We start from the raw sequence: 23,453 nt of genomic DNA on the forward strand, positions 1-23,453 counted from the left end.
CCACTAACTCCAACCTTAACCACCAACTCCAACCACTAACTCCAACCTTAACCACCAACAACCTTAACCACCAACTCCAACCAACTCCAACCACTAACTCCAACCTTAACCACCAACTCCAACCACTAACTCCAACCTTAACCACTAACTCCAACCTTAACCACCAACTCCAACCTTAACCACCAACTCCAACCTTAACCACCAACTCCAACCACCAACTCCAACCTTAACCACCAACTCCAACTACTAACTCCAACCTTAACCACCAACTCCAACCACCAACTCCAACCTTAACCACCAACAACCTTAACCACCAACTCCAACCACCAACTCCAACCACTAACTCCAACCACTAACTCCAACCTTAACCACCAACTCCAACCACCAACTCCAACCTTAACCACCAACTCCAACCTTAACCACCAACTCCAACCACCAACTCCAACCTTAACCACCAACAACCTTAACCACCAACTCCAACCACCAACTCCAACTACTAACTCCAACCTTAACCACCAACTCCAACCTTAACCACCAACTCCAACCACTAACTCCAACCTTAACCACCAACTCCAACTACCAACTCCAACCTTAACCACTAACCCCAATGACTAACTATTCATAGCCCCTTACCCTTTACCACTAACTCTAAATCATGCAGTGTCACTAAACATTGTCACATCATCAAGAATGTAGTCTGGCCTCATTGCCGATAGGAATGCTGATAATATTTTGTGATGCAGTTTCCAATTAATTGAGGCATAATGTAAAAGACATTGATCACAAGTCGTGGGAGTCAGTTGCCAGCGATCGCCAGAGCTGGCGGGCAGTCATTAAAGCGGGGCTAAAGTGTGGCGAGTCGAAGAGACTTAGTAGTTGGCAGGAAAAAAGACAAAAGCGCAAGGGGAGAGCCAACTGTGTAACAACCCCGACAATCAAATTTCTCTGCAGCACCTGTGGAAGAGCCTGTCACTCTAGAATTGGCCTTTATAGCCACTCCAGGCGCTGCTTCACAAACCACTGACCACCTCCAGGCGCGTATCCATTGTCTCTCGAGACAAGGAGGCCAAAGAAGAATGTAAAAGAGAAAGACTTGCATTTATATATCACCTTTCACAACATCAGCACATCCCAAAGCATTTTACACCCAATGAAGTACCATTGCAAAGTAGGAAACACAGCAGTCCATTTGTGTACAGCAATCTCCCACACACTGCATTGGTTGAGGGATAAATCATGGTCAGGACATCATGAAGAGCTCACCTGCTCTACTTGAAATTGTGCCATGGGATCTTTTAGGATTGAGAACGAGAGGGCACAGATTTAAAGTAATTGAGGAAAAACTTTTCACACAGCGAGTGGTTAAGGTCTGGAATGCGCTGCCTGAGAGTGTTGGAGGCAGGTTCAATTGAAGCATTCAAAAGGGAATTAGACTGTTATATGAAAAGGAAGAATGTGCAGGGTTACGGGAAGAAGGCGGGGGAATGGAGCTGAGGGAATTGCTCATTTGGAGACCCAGTGCAGACACGATGGACCGAATGGCCTCCTTCTGCACTGTGACATCCTCCTCAGGAGGCAAACGGGGCCTCATTTTAATATCTTATCTGACAAATGGCAACCTCTGACAGTGCAGCACTCCCTCAGTACTGCACTGGGAGCGTCAGCATGGATCAAGAGCTCAAGTGTCTGGGATGGGTCTTGAACCCACAACCTTCTAACTTGGAAGTGAGTTTTCCCTTTCTTTATTTGAACATCAGGCATTTAAAATTAAATGCTGAAAACCAGAACCGTATTGGGAAACAGTAAATGAAAAATCCAGAAACACTCAGCATGTCAGTCAGTCAGTCAGTGTTTCAGATCTTAAGAGCAAAATACTGCAGATGCTGGAAATCTGAAATAAGAACAGGAAATGCTGGAAATACTCAGCAGGTCTGGCAGCATCTGTGGAGAGAGAAACAGAGTTAACGTTTCAGGTCAGTGACCCTATTCAGAACTGACAAATATTAGAATAGGACCTTGTCCTATCAACACCTCTTTTGTTATCTTTTACATTTCTAATATTTGTCAGTTCTGCTGAAGGGTCACTGACCTGAAACGTTAACTCTGCCTCTCTCTCCACAGATGCTGCCAGACCTGCTGAGTATTTCCAGCATTTCCTGTTTTTATTCCAGATCTTAAGGACTGGGTTTTAGAAGTGTGGAACTGACTGATTTCGATGTCTCTATTGCCTGACCTGCTCAATGGTTTCAGCTTTTTCTGTTACTGTTTTCCAATTTCCAGCATCTGCAGTATGTAGTTTTATTTGGGGACAATATAGTGACGGTTTAGGTGCAGCTGTTACTGTCTCCCCTCGAGGCACTGGGCACCTCTGCGTGTGAGCCGAGACAGGGAGGCTCAAATCTTCCACCCATCAGATACGAAGGCCCCTCATCCAAGTGTCGGCAGCCCAAAAGGTTTGATCCCCAGTTAGTGATGAGGGTTAGCGAATCTTATGCTAGGGTGGAAATCAGCCAGGGTTCCAGCTCATGAATATTAGCCAGTAATTCCTGCTGGTTATTCTTGTGTCGGTATCTGTTAAAGAAAAGATCAGGCTCAGGTAACTGTGATACCCCACTTGGCCAAACAGCCTGCTGACACTTGCTGTCTGAGATCAATTACAAAGAAAGGCCTTTGCTTAGTAACTCGGGCAATTATTGGGTGTGTGGGGCTGCATTCCAAGGGAGGGTGAAGGGTAGAAATCAGAGGGAAAGTTGAGGAGTCAAAACGGCTCACTTTATTAAATATCAAACTACAGCTGCATTACCTGTAACAGCCCCTTTTGTACCAGGCTGAGACGCAGCATGGAGCAGCGATGGAACCTGGGATTTCCTTTGTGCTTTAGTTGTTTTGTTTTGGTTGGTGGTTGTGCTGTCAGCGGCTATTAACACATCATGAGACTGAACAAACAAGTAATTTGGAACTGAAAGTAAAATTGCTAAATTTGCAGGCAACACCAAATTGGGGGCTGAGGTAATACACAGGTAAACTGTGACTAAATACAGGAAGACTTCAATAAACTTTGGGAATGTGCATTTAATTGACAAATTAATTTCTATAGAGAGAAGTACGAGGTAATACATTTTGGTAGGAAGATTAAGGAAGCTACATTCTACCTGGACAATAATTGTCTAAATATGGCAGAGGAGCAGAGAGATCTGGGGTACAAATTCACAAATTACAAAGTAGCAACACAGATTAATAAGACCACAAAAAAAAAATCACTGGGGTTAATTTCTAGAGGAATAGAATTGAAAAGCAGGGAAATTATATTAAATTTGTATGGAACCTTGGTTAGATCACACTTGGAGCATTGTGAACAGTTCTGGTCTCTATATTATTTAAAAAGGTATTAGATTTACAAGGATAATACCAGAACTGAGAGGTTATACCCATCAGGAAAGACTGAACAGGTCTAGAAAAGGGAAGACTGAGGGGTGACCTGATAGAGGTCTTTAAGATTATGAAAGGGTGTGATAGGGTAGGCGTAGAGAGGATTTTCCGCTTGTGGGGGAGTTAAAAACTAGGGGCCATCAATATCAGATAGTCACTAATAAATCCATTAGGGAATTCAGAAAAAACTTCTTTACCCAGAGAGTGGTGAAAATGTGGAACTCGCTACCGCGTGGAGTATGTGAGGTGAACAGCACAGATGCATTTAAGGGGAAGCTAGTTAAATACATGAAGGAGAAAGGAACAGAAGGATATGCTGGTAGGTTAGATGAAGGAAGGTGGGAAGAGGCTCATGTGGAACATAAACGTCAACATGGTGCAGTACGGCCAAATGGCTTGATTTATCTGAAGCAAATCTTCAGTGGGTGACTGACAGCTGAGAAACTTACAGCCAGTTTTCTTTTCAAAAACCAGTCGATTCACTAAACAAGCAAAACCATCATTTCTACTGTGCTTTGTTAGTCCAACAACTGCCAAAGTGATAAAGAAAGGAAGATTTGCATTTATATAGCGTCTTTCTTGACCTCAGGACTTCCCAAAGTGCTTTACAGCCAATTAAGTACTTTTGAAGCATAGTCACTGTTCTAACGTGGAAATGCAGCAGCCAATTTGCACACAGCAAGATCCCACAAACAGCAATGTGATAATGACCAGATAATCTGTTTTAGTCATGCTGTCTGAAGGCTAAGTATTGGCCAGGACACCAGAGAGACATTCCCAGATATTCTTCAGAACATTGCATTGGGACCTTTTGCATTCACCTGAGAGGGCAGAAGGGGCCTCAATTTAATGTCTCATTCAAATACATGGCATCTCCAATAGTGCAGCACTCCCTCAGTACTGCATTGGAGTGCAGTCAAACCCATAACCTCCTGACTAGTGTTGCATGAGTAAGACTGGGTTTAAATGTCAGGCTCGGTGTGACTCTTCAGCTTGTTCCATGGTTCTCTCCCACAATACAATATAAACAGGTGAGCACACTGCTGATTACTGGATTGGTAAAAACCACTATCATATAAAGAGAAATTTTCTAATTAAACCAATAAAGAAATAAAAAATCCAGACGCAATTTGCTGACAGTGAGAAATTCAGCAGTCGCGTTCAGGAGCTGACAGGTGATAGCTCAAGGGCAACAAACACTGAGACAAAGAGGTTAGGAAAGATGTTGAGGTGCCCGTGCTGGTTTGGATGGCACATCCACCCCTTCCTGGTGCATTCGTGAGCCTCACCAGGCTCCCAGCTTCTATACCCAGGCTGTACTGACATTAGGCAGCAGCACCAGTCTCTGTAACCCTGAGGTAGTGAACGACTCTCTAACAGATCCAGCCTAATGCTCAGTGGTTAGCCTTCCCATCATTGGGTATGGGATCAAACCCCACTCCCTGCAAGTGGAGACGGCAACCACCATCGCCGCTCTCCCCCGACCCCGCTCTGCACTCCCCCCATTGTATGGGTTGCGAGAGCCCATTCGCATCACCACTTTTCAGATTGTTAATCAGCCAGCACATCCTGCCACTGCTCTTCCAGGGTAGAATGTAAAGATATGAAAACACCAGCACAGTCCAGTGAGCCCTGACAGAAAAGGTCGTGTGGAATCGGTTACAGCCAGGTCAGCCTCAGCTACCAAACGACAACAGGAAAGCTTCGACAGCCAGAACTGGTTTCGTCCACCAACCCATTCCCTGTTGCTCAGTGTGATTTAATCCATTTAATAACGGATAGTTAATAGAACAAACGTTTCCAAGTCTATTGGAGAGCATTATGGTGTTAGTTTATGTTTCTGAAATGAGTCCCCAGCCCTGGACAGAAGCTGACCTCTCCATTCCCCATTCTGTTCCCCATTACCAAAAAATTCAGAATGATCTTACTTAAAGGCAGATTTACTTTCCTAAATCTAAAATGCATTGCCTGTTGGGAGTGGGATGGAGATGACATTGACTCATCACTCAACAAATAGAATATTCAGCAATCATTCAGAATTACAGAAAATAAGCAGGTGGTTGTCACAAATAATTAGACTTGCGGTAGATACTGGGAACAATGACAGACCAACACAGCAGCAATATCATTATCCATTCATCAGTGTACTTTGGAATAGTAAACCCACAGAATGCCAGAAACTGAAGGGTTAATGCAAAGAGCCTCTGTTCTAATGTCTTAAAAAGTTCTGTGACCAAAGATCTCTCCTGCTACATTGCAGTGAGTTTCAGCTGATGTCAGTAAACCAGTATCTGATCAGTGCAAGTTGAGTAACTGGCAGAACACGTTCTCCACATTTCTGTAATACCTTTGCCTAAATGCTTCACTCAGAGAGCAACAGAACTCAGGGCTGGTGAGTGACAGCAAGGATCATGGCTTCAAACTAAACCCTTGCTCCGTCCCTAGGCTAGAGTGACAGGAATGGCATGAGTTGGGGTGACACGGTCAGTGTTAGAAACTGGTCTTGGGATCAGCAAATTCCCGCCAGGATAAACTGCAAATACTAATTTTAATTAGGTTTGAAAGCTTGACCTCTCAAGTGAGTCGAAAGTGACAAGCTGCAAGTAGAAATCTGCCTCTTTGACCTTGTTCTCAGCAACAGCGGAATCTGACTCCTCCTTACTTAGGTTCACGTCCTCTAACAGTATGTCTCAATGACAGCTCCAGTATAATACTCCTGCACTAGGGTAGCATCTCACCTCCGAGTCCAAAGGTTGTGGGTTTGATACTCCCAGTGCAGTACTGAGGGAGTGCCGCACTGTCAGAGGGTCAGTACTGAGTGAGCGCCGCACTGTCGGAGGGTCAGTATCGATGGAGTGCTGCACTGTTGGAGGGTTAGCATTGAGGGAGTGCCGCACTGTTGGAGAGTTAGTACTGAGGCAGTGCTGCACTGTAGGAGGGTCAGTACTAAGGGAGTGCCGCACTGTAGGAGGGTCGGTAGTGAGGGAGTGCCGCACTGTTGGAGAGTTAGTACTGAGGCAGTGCTGCACTGTAGGAGGGTCAGTACTGAGTGAGCGCCGCACTGTCGGAGGGTCAGTATCGATGGAGTGCTGCACTGTTGGAGGGTTAGCATTGAGGGAGTGCCGCACTGTAGGAGGGTCGGTACTAAGGGAGTGCCGCACTGTAGGAGGGTCGGTAGTGAGGGAGTGCCGCACTGTCGGAGGGTCAGTATTGAGGGAGTGCTGCACTGTTAGAGGGTTAGTACTGAGGGAGCGGTGCACTGTAGGAGGGTCAGTACTGAGGGAGCGCCGCACTGTTGGACGGTCAATAGTGAGGGAGCGCCACACTGTCGGAGGGTCAGTACTGAGGGAGTGCCGCACTGTCGGAGGGTCAGTACTGAGCGAGCGCCGCACTGTCAGAGGTGCCGTGTTTGGATGAGACATTAAATGATCTCATGGCACTATTTGAAAAACAGCAGGGGCGTTCTCCCTAGTGTCCAGGCCGATGTCACGCAATCAAATTACCTGGTCATTATTTCATCAATGTTTGTGGGAGCTGGCGCGTTTCCCTATATTACAACACTTTGAGACACAGGTCCACAGGTCACTGAAAGTGGCAACGCAGGTGGATAAGGTAGTCAAGAAGGCATACGGCATGCTTGCCTTCATCGGTCGGGGCATAGAGTATAAAAATTGGCAAGTCATGCTGCAGCTGTACAGAACTTTAGTTCGGCCACACTTAGAATATTGCGTGCAATTCTGGTCGCCACACTACCAGAAGGACGTGGAGGCTTTGGAGAGGGTACAGAGCAGGTTTACCAGGATGTTGCCTGGTCTGGGGGGCATTAGCTATGAGGAGAGGTTGGATAAACTCAGATTGTTTTCACTGGAACGACGGAGGTGGAGGGGCGACATGATAGAGGTTTACAAAGTTATGAGCGGCATGGACAGAGTAGATAGTCAGAAGCTTTTTCCCAGGGTGGAAGAGTCAGTTACTAGGGGACATAGGTTTAAGGTGCGAGGGGCAAAGTTTAGAGGGGATGTGCGAGGCAAGTTCTTTACACAGAGGGTGGTGAGTGCCTGGAACTTGCTGCCGGGGGAGGTGGCGGAAGCAGATACGATAGCGACGTTTAAGAGACATCGTGACAAATATATGAATAGGAAGGGAATAGAGGGATACGGACCCCAGAAGTGCAGAAGGTGTTAGTTTCGGCAGGCATCAAGATCGGCGCAGGCTTGGAGGGCCGAATGGCCTGTTCCTGTGCTGTACTGTTATTTGTTCTTTGTTCTTTGAGACATCCTGAGGTGGTGGTGAAAGGTGCTATAGAAATGCAAGACTTCTGCATTCGCTGAATTTCAGGCCAGTGCTGGGTCAAAGTTTGGTGATGCAGATGTAACTCCTTTATATTATAGAACACATTGTCCGGGTACAAGGGAGGCAGCAAAACACTAGTCATAGAAAATAGTTCTAAAAATTTATTCTTGGGATGTGTGCTTCACTGGCAAGGCCAACATTTATAGTCCAGATACCCTGATAAACCGAGTGACTTGCTAGGCTAGAGGGTAGTTAAGAGTTAACCACGTTGGTGTGGTTCTGGGGTTACATGTAGGCCCAGACCTGGTAGTGATGTCAGGTCTCCTTCCCTAAAGAACCAGTTGAATATTTACAACAATTTGACCTGATCACTTTTACTGAGACCAGCTTATTTTTAGAATGTTTTTAAAAACTAAGTTCAACTCTCAAACTGCCCTGGTGAGATTTGAACCCCTTCTTCTCTGGATTACTTGCCCAGTAACAGAACGACTACAGCACCACACCCATCCCCTCAGAGCTTGACAAGCCTCCGAGGCCTGCAGCTCCGGCTCCTGCACACCACCATTACTGTCAGTGTTGCCATCGGCAACAGCAAAGCTGTAATTCAAAGAAGCTACGAGACTAGAAATTGAGGCCAATATGGAAAATCACAGTGTTTTCTGTAATCTCCCTGTAATCTCCCTGTCAAAGCTGCATTAAACTCAAGCCCCAGAGGTGACGATGCAGATCTTTATAAACCTGGGGAAAGAGGGGGAGTGAGAGAGAGAAAGAGTGAAGGAGAAGGAGAGAGGGAGGGAGAGAGAGGAAGAGCAGGACAAAAGAGTGAGAGAGATGGGCTCATCCAATATCCCAAAGTGCTTTTGCAATTTTGAAGCGTATCACTGTTGTAATGTGGGAAATACAGCAGGCAATTTGCACACAGCAAGATCCCACAAACAGCAATGTGATAATGACCAGATCATCTGTTTTTGTGATGTTGATTGAGAGATAAATATTGGCCGGGACATTGGGGAGAACTCCCCTGCTCTACTTCATAATAGTGCCTTGGGAACTTTTGCATGCACCAGAGAGAGCAGACAAGGCCTCGGTTTATTATCTCATCTGAAAGACGGCACCTCCAACAGTGCAGCACTCCCTCAGTACTGCACTTGATTTTTGAGCTCAGGTCCTGGAATGGGACTTGAACCCACAACCTTCTGGCTCAGAAATGAGAGTGTTAGCCACCGAACCACAGATAACATGCCGAGGGGGTGTGGGAAAGAGAGAGAGAGAGAGAGAGGATTAGAGAGAGGTGAGAGGGAGTGTTCTATTCCAGAAAGTCAGATGGTGAAGGATCGAACTGCAGCCTCGTCTTTATACAATTTATAAGCTTTAATTTACTGAGATACACATTACAAACATGCATCTCCAAACCCAACACCACAGCTTTCAGTCTGTTCCTATATACAGGCGCACAAGTGAATCCCCAGTTAATGCCCACCACCTGAATATAATTAAACACTCAATTAATATACAGTTAACAGGGAGGGAGGACCCTACTTCTCCTGAAGTTTGAAATGTCAGGGAAGCAGTAGCTGGAAGTTCTTGTGCAGTCAGCAGTATGATGCAAAATGTAATCGAAATAGAGAATAAACATTCCATATTTATGTAGGAGCACACAGCGCTGACTCCAGAAAACATTCCTATCACAACCAAACCCAATAAACCTTTATTTCAGTCACACACTGCATGGCTACAGAGTAAAGCTCAGGAATGAGGGAGGGCGATTACAACATTTCACCCATAGCAAGGTTAAATTTAGCCCATCAACCTAAATCCCAGTTTTACCATAGAACCATAGAAAAACTTTGGCACAGAAGGAGACCATTCAGCCATCGTGTCCGTGCTGGCCGAAAAAACTAGCCACCCAGTCTAATCCTACCTTCCAGCACCTGGTCCATAGCCTTGCCGTTACAGCACTTCAGGTGCAGGTCCAGGTATCTGTTAAAAGAATTGAGGGTTTCTGCCTCGACCACCATTCCTGGCAGTGAATTCCAGACACCCACCGTCCTCTGGGTGAAACAGTTTTTCCTCATGTCCCCTTTAATCCTTCCACCAATCACCTTAAATCTGTGCCCCCTGGTAATTGACCTCTCCACTAGGGGAAGCAGGTCCTTCCTGTCTACTCTATCTAGGCCCCTCATAATTTTGTACACCTCAATTAAGTCACCCCTCAGCCTCCTTTGTTCTAAGGAAAACAACCCTAGCCGATCCAATCTTTCCTCATTGTTATAAACTTTCGAGCCCTAGCAACATTCTTGTAAATCTCCTCTGCACTCTCTCCATAGCAATTATGTCCTTCCTGTAATGTGGTGACCAGAACTGTACGCAATACTCCAGCTGTGGCCTAACCAGTGTTTTATACAGTTCCAGCATTACATCCCTGCTTTTGTATTCTATACCTTGGTCAATAAAGGAAAGCATTCCATATGCCTTCTTCACCACTCTGCCTACCTGTCCTGCCACCTTCAGGGACCTGTGGACATGCACTCCAAGGTCTCTCACTTCTTCTACCCATCTCAATATCTTCCCGTTTATTGCGTATTCCCTCACTTTATTTGCCTCCCCAAATGCATTACCTCACACTCATCTGGATTGAATTCCATTTGCCACTTTTCCACCCACTCAACCAAACCATTGATATCATTCTGGAATCTACAGCTATCCTCTTCACTATCAACTACACGGACAATTTTTGTGTCATCAGCAAATTTCCCAATCATGCCTCCCACATTTAAGTCCAAATCATTAATATATACCACAAACAACAAGGGACCCAACACTGAGCCCTTTGGAATACCACTGGAAACAGCTTTCTATTCACAAAAACATCCGTCGATTACTACCCTTTGTTTCCTGTCACTGAGCCAATTCTGGATCTAACCTGCCACCTTCCCCTGTAACCCATGGGCTTTCATTTTACTGACCAGTCTCCCATGTGGGACCTTGTCAAATGCCTTACTTAAATCCATGTAGACAACATCCACTGCACTACCCTCATCAATCCTCCTTGTTACTTCCTCAAAAAACTCAATCAAGTTAGTAAGACATGACTTTCCCCAAACAAATCCATGTTGACTATCCCTGATTAATCCGTGCCTTTCTAAGTGGCAGTTTATCCTGTCCCTCAGAATAGATTCTAACAATTTACCCACCACTGAGGTCAGACTGACTGGCTTATAATTATTTGACCTGTTCCTTGCACCCTTTTTAAACAATAGTACAACATTCGCAGACCTCCAATCATCTGGTACCCCGCCTGTATCTAGTGAGGATTTGAAGATAATTACACAGAATTACATTGAATGTACTGCACAGAAACAGGCCATTAATCATATCAGGTCTATGCTGATATTTATGCTCTACACAAGTCTCCTTTCACCTTACTTCATATAACCCTAGCTTCCCTTTAATGTGAAGTGCTCTCATGTACAGGAGACAATTCCTTTAAACTTGGCTTCTCATAGGCCACTGAAACCCAATGTTTACAGTCCATGCTGCATGGAGTCATTGACTCACCCCAGCATCCAGCTCAGTCCCTGCTCAATATGTAGGTGCAACAGTGTGGGGATTATTGCATGGTGCAGAGGGCTGGCGTAAATTAATAATGAAACAGCATTTATGATCTAACAAAAGAGCACAGCTATTAATCTATGTAGTAACCCTGAGGCCTGGACTAGTAAACTATGAATCCAGAAAATATAAGTTCCCTCACCACTGATTCCATCTGTCTCCCGACAACTGTCTTATGAGGCTAGACTGTTCGCAACCTCAGTGTCATATTTGACCCAGAGATGAGTTTCTGACCATATATCCACACCATCACTAAGACCGTCTATTTCCACCTCTGTAACACCACCCAACTTTGCCTGGCTTCGGCTCAACTGTTGGTTAAACCATCATTCATCCCTTTGTTATCTCTGGACTTGATTTTTACAATGCACTCCTTGCCCACCTCCCACGTTCTACCCTTCGTAAACTTATAGTTATCCAAAACTCTGTTTCCTGTGTCCTAACTTGCACCAAGTTGTGTTTTTAATTGCATATTAATTGTAGGCAGGCGGTGGGTATTAACTGGGGATTCACTTGTGCCCCTATAAATAGGAACAGACTGAAACTGTGGTTGTTGGGTTTGGAGGTGCATGCTTGTAATGTGTATCTCTAAATAAATGCTTATAATAGTGTGTAAGGGTTGGCTCTAGTTCTACCCTGACTTTCTGGAGTATAACATTTCACCTATCACCCCTGTGTTCGCTGACCTACATTGGCTTCCTGTTAAGCAATGCCTTGATTTTAAAATTCTCATCCTTGTTTTCAAATCCCTCCATTGTCTCACCCCTCCCCATCTCTGTAATCTCCTCCAGCCCCACAATCCTCTGAGATATCTGCGCTCCTCCAATTCTAGCTTCTTACGCATCCCCGATTTTAACTGTTCCACCATTGGCGGCTGTGCCTTCAGTTGCCAAGGCCCTAAGCTCCGGAATTCCCTCCCTAAAACACTATCCCCACCCTCCCCTTCTTTAAGACACTCCTTAAACATACCTCTTTGACCTAATATCACTTTGTGTGTCTCGGCATCATATTTTCTTTGATAATGCTCTTGACGAAGCGCCTTGGGATGTTTTACTAAGTTAAAGGTGATATATAAATGCAAATTATTGTTGTTCAAATCTCTACAGGGCAATTTGAGAATTTGAATTCAGTTTAAAAATCTGGAAATAGAAAGCTGGTCTCAGTAAAAGTGATAATGAAGCTGTCAGATTGTCATAAATCCCAACCGGTTCACTGATATCCTTTCGCGAAGGAAAGCTGCCATCCTTATCCTATGTGACTCTCTCTAACAATATAGACTTCAAAGGTCTACAGATTGCAGGCGGAAGTGAATGCAAGAGTGTGTAGAATAGGGAAGAATACATAGGAAGATTTTTAAAGCTCACACTGTCTGCCTGACCATAGTTCCCTAAATATAATCCGTATTCCAAGCAGGGAAAGTAGGGAGGTCCAGGAGCTTTGGAGCCACTTGGATCCAAAAGGCCAATGGAATGTTGGGCTTTATGCCAAAGGCTCAAGAGTACAAAGGGGAGGGAGTTGTGCTTCAGTTGTACAGAGTCTTGGTCAGATCCCATCTGGATACTGCGTTCAGTTCTGGGCACTGCGCCCAGGAAGGGCTGCAAGACTGATTCATCAGAATGATACCGGGGCTAAAAGGGTTAGATTATGAGGACAGGTTTCATAAACTTGGCTTGTATCCCCTTGAGTATGGAAGACTGAGGAGTGATCTGATTGAGGTGTTTAAAATATTAATAGGATTTGATAGGGTAGATATGGAGAAACTGTTTCCTCTGGTGGGGGGAAAGCAGAACATGGGGGCACACTCTTAAAATTAGAGCTATGTGTTTTCACAGAGGGCAGTGGAAATCTGGAATTCTCTCCCCTAAAGGCTGTGGGTACGAGGGGACAATTGGAGCTTTCAGACTGAGATGTTGTAGGTTAAGGAACATAGAGCAGAGGCAGGAAAATGGAGTTAAAGTGCAGATCGGGTCATAATCACATCACTGTTTATGGGAGCTTACTGTGCGCAAATTGGCTGCTGTGCTTCCTACATTACAACAGTGATTACACTTCAAAAGTATTCATTGGCTGTGAATCGCTTTGGGATTTACTGAGGTTGTGAAAGGTGCTATAGAAATGCAAGTCTGTCTTTCTTTCCCTTCAGTGCCAGTGTTAATTTCCTGAAGGGGCAACTTTAGTGCAACTCTCAATGAGCACAGATCAATATCATGAACGTGACCTGGCAAGGTACAGAGAGAGAGAAGGAAAAGGATTTTCATATGAAACAGCAAAGGAAGGCAGCAGTTGTTGCATGCTTGCGAGCAGAGGGAATGGTCTTGAATTCCAGTCAGAGAAATTTTAGAGAGAAAAAAATGACAATCTCAGCTTGAAATAATCCAACAAGAAACACATCAATTCAGTTTAAAACCCCTTGCAGCTGCACCAATAAGCAAGCTGAGAAACAGATTACTTTGTGCTGCATTCCTGCTCTCTAAATGTTTCCAGAACCACAAGGGTCAACTTTGGTTTGCTTTTGACCGGATGGTGTGTTGAATAAATGGTTTACGTCAGTTGCAATGAGCTGAGATAATTAGTGCAGGAACTCTGGGGCAGGTGACTGATTACAGCAATGATTCATAGAAGCACAGAATCAAGTGCCTTGCATAAGGAACAGGCACACAGAGGGCAACTTGCAGCAACCAAATCTGTGAAAGACAGCCTGGGGGCAGGGGGACAGAGAGGGAGAGACAGAGGTGGGGTGGGATGGGGGAGGGGAAAGAGACACAGGGAGGGGTGAGAGAGAGAGAGAGAGAGAGAGACAGAGGGGAAAGAGAGAGAGATGGGCTAGACAGAGTGACGGAGAGAAAGACGGAGGGGAGGAGAGAGAGAGATGGAGGGGAGAGGGAGAGAGAGAGACAGAGGGTGGGACGAAAGACAGGGTGGAGAGAGATTGGGAGAAAGAGATGGGGAGGATGAGAGAGACACAGAGGTATAGAGAGACGGATGGAGTAGAGACAGAGAGGGGGTGCGGTGGGGGAGAGACACACAGGGTAATGGGTAAGATAAGACAGAAAAGGAAAGCTTATGTCCGACGCCGAGAACTCAATACTACAGAAAGCCGAGAGGAGTCGAGAAAATGGAGGGGTGAAATCAAAAAGGAAATTAGGAAAGCAAAGAGAGGGCATGAAAGAATATTGGCAAACAAAATCAAGGTGAACCCAAAGATGTTTTATCAATACATTAAGAGTAAGAGGATAACTAAGGAGACAATGGGGCCAATAGAAGACCAAACAGGTAACCTATGTATAGGAGCAGAAGATATTGGTATTGTTCTTAATGAATACTTTGCGACTGTCTTCACAAAAGAGGGGGATGATACAGCTATTGTAGTTAAGGAAGAGGAGTGTGAAGTATTGGATGTGATAAACATAGGGAGAGAGGAAGTAGTAATGTTTTCCTTGAAAGCTGATAAATCACCAGGGCCAGATGAAACGTACCCCAGGCTGTTAAAAAAAGCAAGAGAGGAAGGTGTGGTGCTGGACGATTGGAGAATTGCTAACGTTGTACCTCCGTTTAAAAAGGGAGCAAGGGATTGAATGAATAATAACAGTCCAGTCAGTCTAACCTCAGTAGTGGGCAAATTATTGGAATCTGAACTGAGAGACAAGATAAACTGTCACTTAGAAAGGCACAGGTTAATCAAGGATAGTCAGCATGGATTTGTTACGGGAAGATCTTGTTTGACCAACTTGATTGAATTTTTTGAAGAAGTAACAAGGAAGATAGATGAGGGTAGTGCAGTTGATGTGGACTACATGGATTTCAGCAAGGCTTTTGACAACGTCAGACTGGTTAAAAAGACAAAATCCCATGGGATCCAGGGAAATGCAGCAAGGTGGATACAAAATTGGCTCAGGCAGGAAACAAAGGGTAATTGTTGACGGGTGTTTTAACGACTGGAGGGCTGTTTCCAATGGCGTTCCACAGGGCTCAGTACTGGGTCCCTGCTTTTTGCAATATATATTAATGATTTGGACGTACATCTAGGGGGCATGATCAAGAAGTTTGAGGACGACACATAAATTGGCCGTGTGGTAGATAGTGAGGAGGATAGCTGTAGGCTGCAGGAAGATATCGATGGATGGTCAGATGGGCAGAAAGTGGGAAATGGAATTCAACCCGGAGAAGTGTGAGGTGATGCATTTGGGAAGGTCAAACAAGGCAAAGGAATACACGGTTAATGGGAAAATACTGAGAAGTGTAGAGGAAGTGAGGGATCTTGGAGTGAATGTCCACAGATCCCTGAAGGTAGCAGGATGGGTTGAGAAAGTGGTTAAGAAGGCATATGGAATCCTTTCCTTTATTAGCCGAGTTATCGAAGATAAGAGCAGGGACGTTATGCTGGAACTGTATAACTCATTGGTTAGGCCACAACTTGAGTACTGTGTGCAGTTCTGGTCTCCTCATTACAGAAAGGATGTAATTGCACTAGAGAGGGTACAGAGGAGATTTACGAGGATGTTGCCAGGACTGGAAAAATGCAGCTATGAGGAAAGATTGGATAGGCTGGAGTTGTTCTCCTTGGAACAGAGAAGGCTGAGGGGAGATCTGATTGAAATGTACAAAATTGTGAGGGGCCTGGATAGAGTGGAGGTGAAGGGTCTATTCACCTTAGCAGAGAGGTCAGTGATGAGGGAGCATAGATTTAAAGTGATTGTTAGAAAAATTAGATGGGAGATGAGGAAAAACTTTTTCACCCAGAGGGTGGTGGGGGTCTGGAACTCACTGCCTGAAAGTGTAGTTGAGGCAGAAATCCTCAACTCATTCAAAAGGAGTCTGGATATGCACCTCAAGTTTCATAATCTGCAGGGCTACGGACCTAATGCTGAAGGCAGTGCAGTGAAGATTTACTAAATTGGTCCCTGGGATGAGGGGGTTGTCCTGTGATGAGAGGCTGAGTAAATTGGGCCTATATTCTCTGGAGTTTAGAAGAATGAGAGGCGATCTAATTGAGACATACAAGATTCTGAAAGGGCTCGATAGGGTAGAAGCTGAGAGATTGTTCCCACTGGTCAGGGAATCTAGAACACGGGGACACAGTCTCAGGATAGGGGGTCAGTCATTCAGGACTGAGATGAGGAGAAATTACTTCATTCAAAGGGTTGTGAATCTTTGGAATGTTCTGCCCCAGAAGGTTGTGGATGCTCCATCATTGAATATATTTAAGGCTGAGGTAGATTTTTGGTCTCGCAGGGATATGGGGAGCGGGCAGGAAAGTGGAATTGAAGCCCAAGATCAGCCATGATTGTATTGAATGGCGGAGCAGACTCGATGGGCTGAATGGTCTACTCCTGCTCCTATTTCTTGTGTTCTTGTGAGAGTGCGAGAGTTGGTATTTATATAGTGGCTTCCGTGTCCTCAGACAACTCAACATGTTCACTGCCAGTGGATTACTTTTGAAATGTAGTCACTGTTGGTTTGTCGGTAGACACAGCAGACAATGCACATAGAGGTTGTGAAAGGCGCTATATAAATGCAAATTTATTAATGATAGCACCTCAGGCTGGTAAGGCGGTAAAAGAAAGCCATTGGATCTCTAGATTTTATCACAAGAAGTACAGAATATAAAAGCAAAGAGGCAATGATGAGCTGATATAAAAATTTAAGATAAAAACAAGAAATGCTGGAAATACTCAGCAGGTCTGGGAGCATCTGTGGAGAGAGAAGCAGCGTTAACATAAAAACATAGAAAATAGGAACAGGAGTAGGCCATTCGGCCCTTCGAGCCTGCTCCGCCATTCTATACAGTCATGGCTGATCATCCAAACTCAGTACCCTGTTCCCGCTTTCTCCCTGTATCCCTTGATCCCTTTAGCCCTAAGAACTATATCTAACTCTTTCTTGAATATATTTAATGATTTGGCCTCAACTGCTTTCCGTGGTGGAGAATTCCACAGGTTCACCACTCTCTGGGTGAAGAAATCCCTCCTCATCTCAGTCCTAAATGGCTTACCCCTTATCCTTAGACTGTGACCCCTGGTCCTGGACTCCCCTGGAGTTCCGATGAAGGGTCACTGACCTGAAATGTTAACTCTGCCAGACCTGCTGAGTATTTCCAGCATTTCTTGTTTTTATTTCAGATTTCTCGCATCTGCAGTATTTTGCTTTTATGAAAATTTAAGACTTCAGTTAGACTACTGTGTGCAGTATTGGCACAAATTATAGGCAGGATATTGAGGCTTTGACAGGGTTCACGATGCTGCCTGATATGTGGAAATGTAAATACAAAGAAAGACTTAAACATTTGGGGTCTTTTTTTCATTTGTAGAGTGCGGATTATGCTGCAATATGATAGGTGTTTAAAATGGGATGAGGTGGATAGAGGCAGTTGTTTCCAGGAGTTGAGGGATCTAGAACAAGGGCTGTAGATTCGATTAATTGTAATTGTAAGAGACTTAGAACAGAGTAAAAACTTCCATAGGTATGTAAAAAGGAAAAGATTAGCAAAGACAAATGTGGGTCCATTACAAGTGGAGTCAGGAGAATCTTTAGTGGGGAGCAAAGAAATGGCAGAGAACTGAACAAATACTTTGTGTCTGTCTTCACAGAGGAAAATACTAAAAACCTCCTAGAAATAATGGAGAATCAAGGGACTAGTGTAAATGAGGAACTGTGAGATATTAGCATTAGTAACAAAAATAGTACTAGAGAAATTAGTGGGACTTAAAGTAGATAAATCCCCTGGACCTGATGATCTACATCCCAGAGTGTTGAAAGAGGCGGCTGCAGAGATAGTGGATGCATTGCTAGTCATCTTTCAAAATTCTATAGACTCTGGAATCGTTCCTGCAGATTGGAACGTGGCAAATGTAACCCCACTATTTAAGAAAGGAGGGAGAGAAAAAACAGGGAACTACAGACCTGTTAGCCTAACATCAGTTGTAGGGAAATGCTATAGTAGGACATGAGAGATAACAGGACACTTAGAAAATAACGGGAGGATTGGGCAGAGTCAACATGGATTTATGAAAGGGAAATCATGTTTGACGAACCTGTTGGAATTTTTTGAGGATTTAACTCATAGAATAGATCAGGGAGAACTGGTAGATGTGGTATATTTAGATTTTCATAAATGTTTTGATAAGGTCCCACACAAGAGGTTGGTAAACAAAATTAGAGCATGTAGGATTGAGGGGAATATACTGACATGGATTGAGAACTGGTTAATGGACAGAAAACAGAGAGTAGGAATAATGGGTCATTTTCAGATTGGCAGGCTGTGATTAGTGGAGTACTGCAAGGATCAGTACTTGGGCCCCAGCTATTCACATTCTATATCAATGATCTGGTTGTGGGGATTAAATGTAATATTTCCAAGTTTGCAGATGACACAAAACTAGGGGGATATGAGTTGTGAGGAGTGAGGAGGATACCCTGTGGAGAAATGTGAGGTTATCCACTTTTGGTAGGAAAACAGAAATACAGTATTTTTCAAATGGTGACAGGCTGGGAAGTGTTGAACTTCAAAGGGACCTGGGTGTCCTTGTTCACGAGTCACTGAAAGCTAACATGCAGGTACAGCAAGTAATTAAGAAGGCAAATGTATGTTGGCCGTTATTACAAAAGGATTTGAGTATTGGAGTAAAGACGTCTTACTACAATTATATAGAGCCTTGGTGAGACCTCACCTGGAGCATTGTGTACAGTTTTGGTCTCCTTACGTAAGGAAAGATATACTTGCCATAGAGGGAATGCAATGAAGTTCACCAAACTAATTTCTGGAATGGAGGGATTGTCCTATGAGGAAAGATTATAGACTGGGCCTTTATTTTCTGGAGTTTAGAAGAATGAGAGGTGATCTCATTCAAATATACAAAATTCTTACAGGGCTCAACAGGGTAGATGCAGGAAGGATGTTTCCTCTGGCTGGGGAGTCCAGAACCAGGGGACACAGTCTCAGAATAAGGGGCAGGCCATTTAAGACTGAGATGAGGAGGAATTTCTTCACTCAGAGGGTGGTGAATCTGTGGAATTCTCTACCCCAGAGGACTGTGGAGGCTCAGTCATTGAGTATGTTCAAGATGGAGATTAATAGATTTCTATATATTAAAAATATCAGGGGATATGGGGATAGTGCAGGAAAATAGTGTTGAGGTAGGAGATCAGCCATGATCTAATTGAATGGCAGAGCAGGCTTGAGGGGCTGAATGGCCTACTCCTGCTCATATTCCTTATGTGCTTATAACAGGAGGAACATCTTCACAAAGAGAGCTGTGAGGCTGCAGTGCTAACCACTGCTCCACTGTGCCGCCCTTCTGTGAGGCCATAGGATTTACTCCCAGGGTTAGTGGTTGAGGTAGAAATTGTGTCAACATTTGAGGTCAGATTGGAGGGGGTGGGGGTTGAAGGGAATGGCATTGAAGGGATGTTGGGAACAGGGTGGGGAAACGTGATAGAACTGTTTGCCCGTGTGGAGGGTAAATGCTGACAAGGATTGGAAGGGCCGAATGGTTTCTTTCTGTGTTGTAACTTTGACGTATAACTGCACCATGGCAAGAACCAGTTCCTTCAGGAGAGGCAGGGAGAAAACTGGGGAAGATATAAATATTTTAAATGAAAAGCAAATTATATCAGAGTGCCGTGTAGATACCTGCACTACTATTGGCTCCACTTCCAGCTGCCAGCAGCTTGGCCAAGTGCTACATCAGGGCATTTATTATCCAGCTTGGCAGAGAATAGCAGAAAGTAGGTTTGCTGCTGAGCCCAGTAAGAGAAGGAATCATGGAATCATTCAGCACAGAAGGAGGCCATTCAGCCCATTGTGTCTGTGCCAGCTCTTTGAAAGATCTATCCAATTAGTCCCCCCGTCCCTTCCTCAGGGTCCTGCAAATTTTTCTTTTTTAAGTATTTAACCAATTTCATTTTGAAAGTTATTATTGAATCTGCTTCCACCGCCCTTTCAGGCAGCATGTTTCAGATCACAACAATGGGCGGCACAGTGGTGCAGTGGTTAGCACCGCAGCCACACAGCTCCAGCGACCCGGATTCAATTCTGGGTACTGCCTGTGTGGAGTTTGCAAGTTCTCCCTGTGTCTGCATGGGTTTTCTCCGGGTGCTCCGGTTTCCTCCCACAAGCCAAAAGACTTGTTGGTAGGTAAATTGGCCATTATAAATTGCCCCTAGTATAGGTAGGTGGTAGGGAAATATAGGGACAGGTGGGGATGTGGTAGGAATATGGGATTAGCGTAGGATTAGTATAAATGGGTGGTTGTTGGTCGGCACAGACTCGGTGGGCCGAAGGGCCTGTTTCAGTGCTGTATCTCTAAACTAAAAACTAAACTCACTGTGTAAAAAAAGTTCTTCTCACCTCCCCTCTTTTTTTTTTACCAATTACCTTAAATCTGTGTCCTCCGGTTACTGACCCTCCTGCCACCGGAAACAGTTTCTCCTGATTTACTCTATCAAAACCCCTCATGATTTTGAACACCTCTATCAAATCTCTCTTAAACCTCCTCTGTTCTAAGGAAAACAATCCAGCCTTCTCCAATCTCTCCACAACTGTCACAACTTTGAAATGTGTTCATTTTAAAGGAAACACAGCAGATGTTCTCTTCCTTCCCTTTGTGATACTTCAGGGGATTTGATCACAAGGAAAGCCAGGGATTATAAAGGACCCCTTGGCATAGCAGAGCTCGTCACTTCCCCCTCCCCCACAGCCCAGAGCTCACAGTATCTCACTCTCGCTCATGAATGAGAATTGGCATTAATGACAAAAATATACCCTAAAACTAAATGTACAAACACAAGTAACTACAATTGAATGATTTGTTGCCACTGACTGGTATCTCACCCAGAAGTCTAGGCAGGAAGTGTGGACAGCCTATTGCACCCTGTGAGGATCATAGCTGAGCCCAACTCTGACCTCATCTGGTATAAAGGTAATGAGATTCCAAAGGGTGGAATAACTGCAGGACTTGACCTTGGGAATACACGACCTTGGAGTGCTGCACAAAAACAGAGATAAACACAGGCACCCAAGGAGAACGGGAGCCATGCTCAATGTAACTTGTTCAGTACTTTCAGAGGAACCCTATGTACAGTACCTTCACTATCCAGCTCACTCTATTTACTGTGGTTGACAGCCCCATTGTATAGAGCATTGACCTGTGTACAGGCTGCATCTAAAGGGCCACACTGTAAATAAACAATGACACAGGCTGCAGACTGTAGAATGTTGGCAGAGTCTCCCAGGGAACATGAAATGAGAAGTTTGTGTTGCCCGTTTCGAAATGAAGCTCAGCCAAGCCTCAACACTTCACCCTGTTTCTCCCCTCTTCAGCTGAAGGCACCACGCTCATTCGGATGCAGCTCAGCAAGTACAATATTGTCACTGCAGTCCCCCACGTGTGAGACTAGATGGAGAGTGTCGGCAGGCTATTCAGCTGTGGAGGGATTTCACCTCACTGCACCATCTCCCCACCCAACAAACTCCTTCCTCAAATTTCTCACCTCCCTCAGGATTCATTTCCGTGTCGGCTGTGGGTCAGTGGGATTGTCTCTCTTCCCTCTGAGCCAAAAGGTTGTGGGTCCAAGTCTCATTCCAGAGACTCGAGCCCATAATCTATGTTGCCACTCCAGTGTAGTACAGAGGGGATGACGTGGGGCGCATGGGACCTGTCTGGCTAACTCGTCTTGCATCCCCCCTCCTCTGCCCATCATTTCCTTTCTGAACCCCTCCCCCAACATATTTACAAATGTCCCAAGTTCAGCTGCAAAATTAAAATGAGAAAGCTCAAGGATTGAATCCCTTCCTGTCTGAAGCACAGAGTCAGCCTGCAAGCAGTCTAGTGCGTTCTACTATAACCTCATCAGGTGCCTCTGTTTTGGAAGCACTCTGTCTCATTGGTGGCAGGAGCGAAACATTCTGTACCCGCACAATACTCACGATCTGTGACTAATTAGCTTCAAGCTGCGATGTATTCTGTTTGGGATGAGGAAATGCAGACAAGCAGCCTGGACCTAGCACAAGATGGAGGAGATACTGTGTGTTGCGATGGTGAGGAGGGGGTTGTCTCCCTTTTCTACCTGGGGCACCATGCTGTGTTGGCTCTTCTAGTACAGAACGGCATGTACCATTAGGCACCGAGACTAAGCATTCACTCATTACACTGAGTGCAGCCCAGGTAACCAGGAGACCACTGCATGCCTTCATTATTTCAAAGTGTAGGGAGTAAAATAACTCAGCCAATAAATAACATGGAAATATACAGACTAGGCGTATATTACTGGAGAATTACTTCAGAATTAGCAAACAACAATGGATCCTTTGAGAGCAGCTTTAACCAGATCAGTTCTCAGGGTACTAAACTGGACCAAATTAATTTCAGAAAGGCAATCTTTTCCATTCCTAGTTTCTCCCCACTCCTCTCCTGAAGATGCTGACTCTCATTGAGGTACAGTTCACAGAATCACAGAATTGTTACAGTGCAGAAGGAGGCCATTCGGCCCATCGTATCCGCACTGGCTCACTGCAAGAGCAATTCCCTCAGTCCCATTCCCCTGCCTTCTCCCCGTAACCCTGCACGTTCTTCCTTTTCATATAACTGTCTAATTCTCTTTTGAATGCTTCAATTGAACCTGCCTCCACCACACTCTTCAAGCAGTGCATTCCAGACCTTAACCACTCGCTGCATGAAAAAGTTTTTCCTCATGTCACTTTTGCTTCTCTTACCAAATACTTTAAATCTGTGCCCTCTCGTTCTTGATCCTTTCCCGAGTGGGAACAGTTTCTCTCGATCTACTCTGTCCAGACCCCTCATGATTTTGAATACCTCGATCAAATCTCCTCTCAGCCTTCTCTTCTCCAAGGAAAACAGTCCCAACTTCTCCAATCTATCTTCATAACTGAAATTCCTCATCCTGGAACCATTCTCGTGAATCTTTTCTGTACTCTCTCCAATGCCCTCACGTCTTTCCTCAAGTGCGGAGCCCAGAATTGTACGCAATACTCCAGCTGAGGCCGAACTAGTGTCTTATACAAGTTCAACATAACTTCCTTGCTCTTGTACTCTATGTCCCTATTAATAACGCGCAGGACACTTTATTAACTGCTCTCTCAACCTGTTCTGCCAACTTTAATG

General features: G+C 44.8%; 1 protein-coding gene across 2 annotated transcripts in view; it reads right to left on the reverse strand.

Moving 5' to 3' along the window:
* The window catches only part of LOC137381490 (ubiquitin carboxyl-terminal hydrolase 2-like), a 147,511-nt gene that overhangs the window by 35,378 nt on the left and 88,680 nt on the right, over nt 1-23,453 (reverse strand). The window lies entirely within an intron of this gene.

Source organism: Heterodontus francisci, chromosome 22 (assembly GCF_036365525.1).
Source record: "Heterodontus francisci isolate sHetFra1 chromosome 22, sHetFra1.hap1, whole genome shotgun sequence".
NCBI classification, from domain to species: Eukaryota; Metazoa; Chordata; class Chondrichthyes; order Heterodontiformes; family Heterodontidae; genus Heterodontus; species Heterodontus francisci.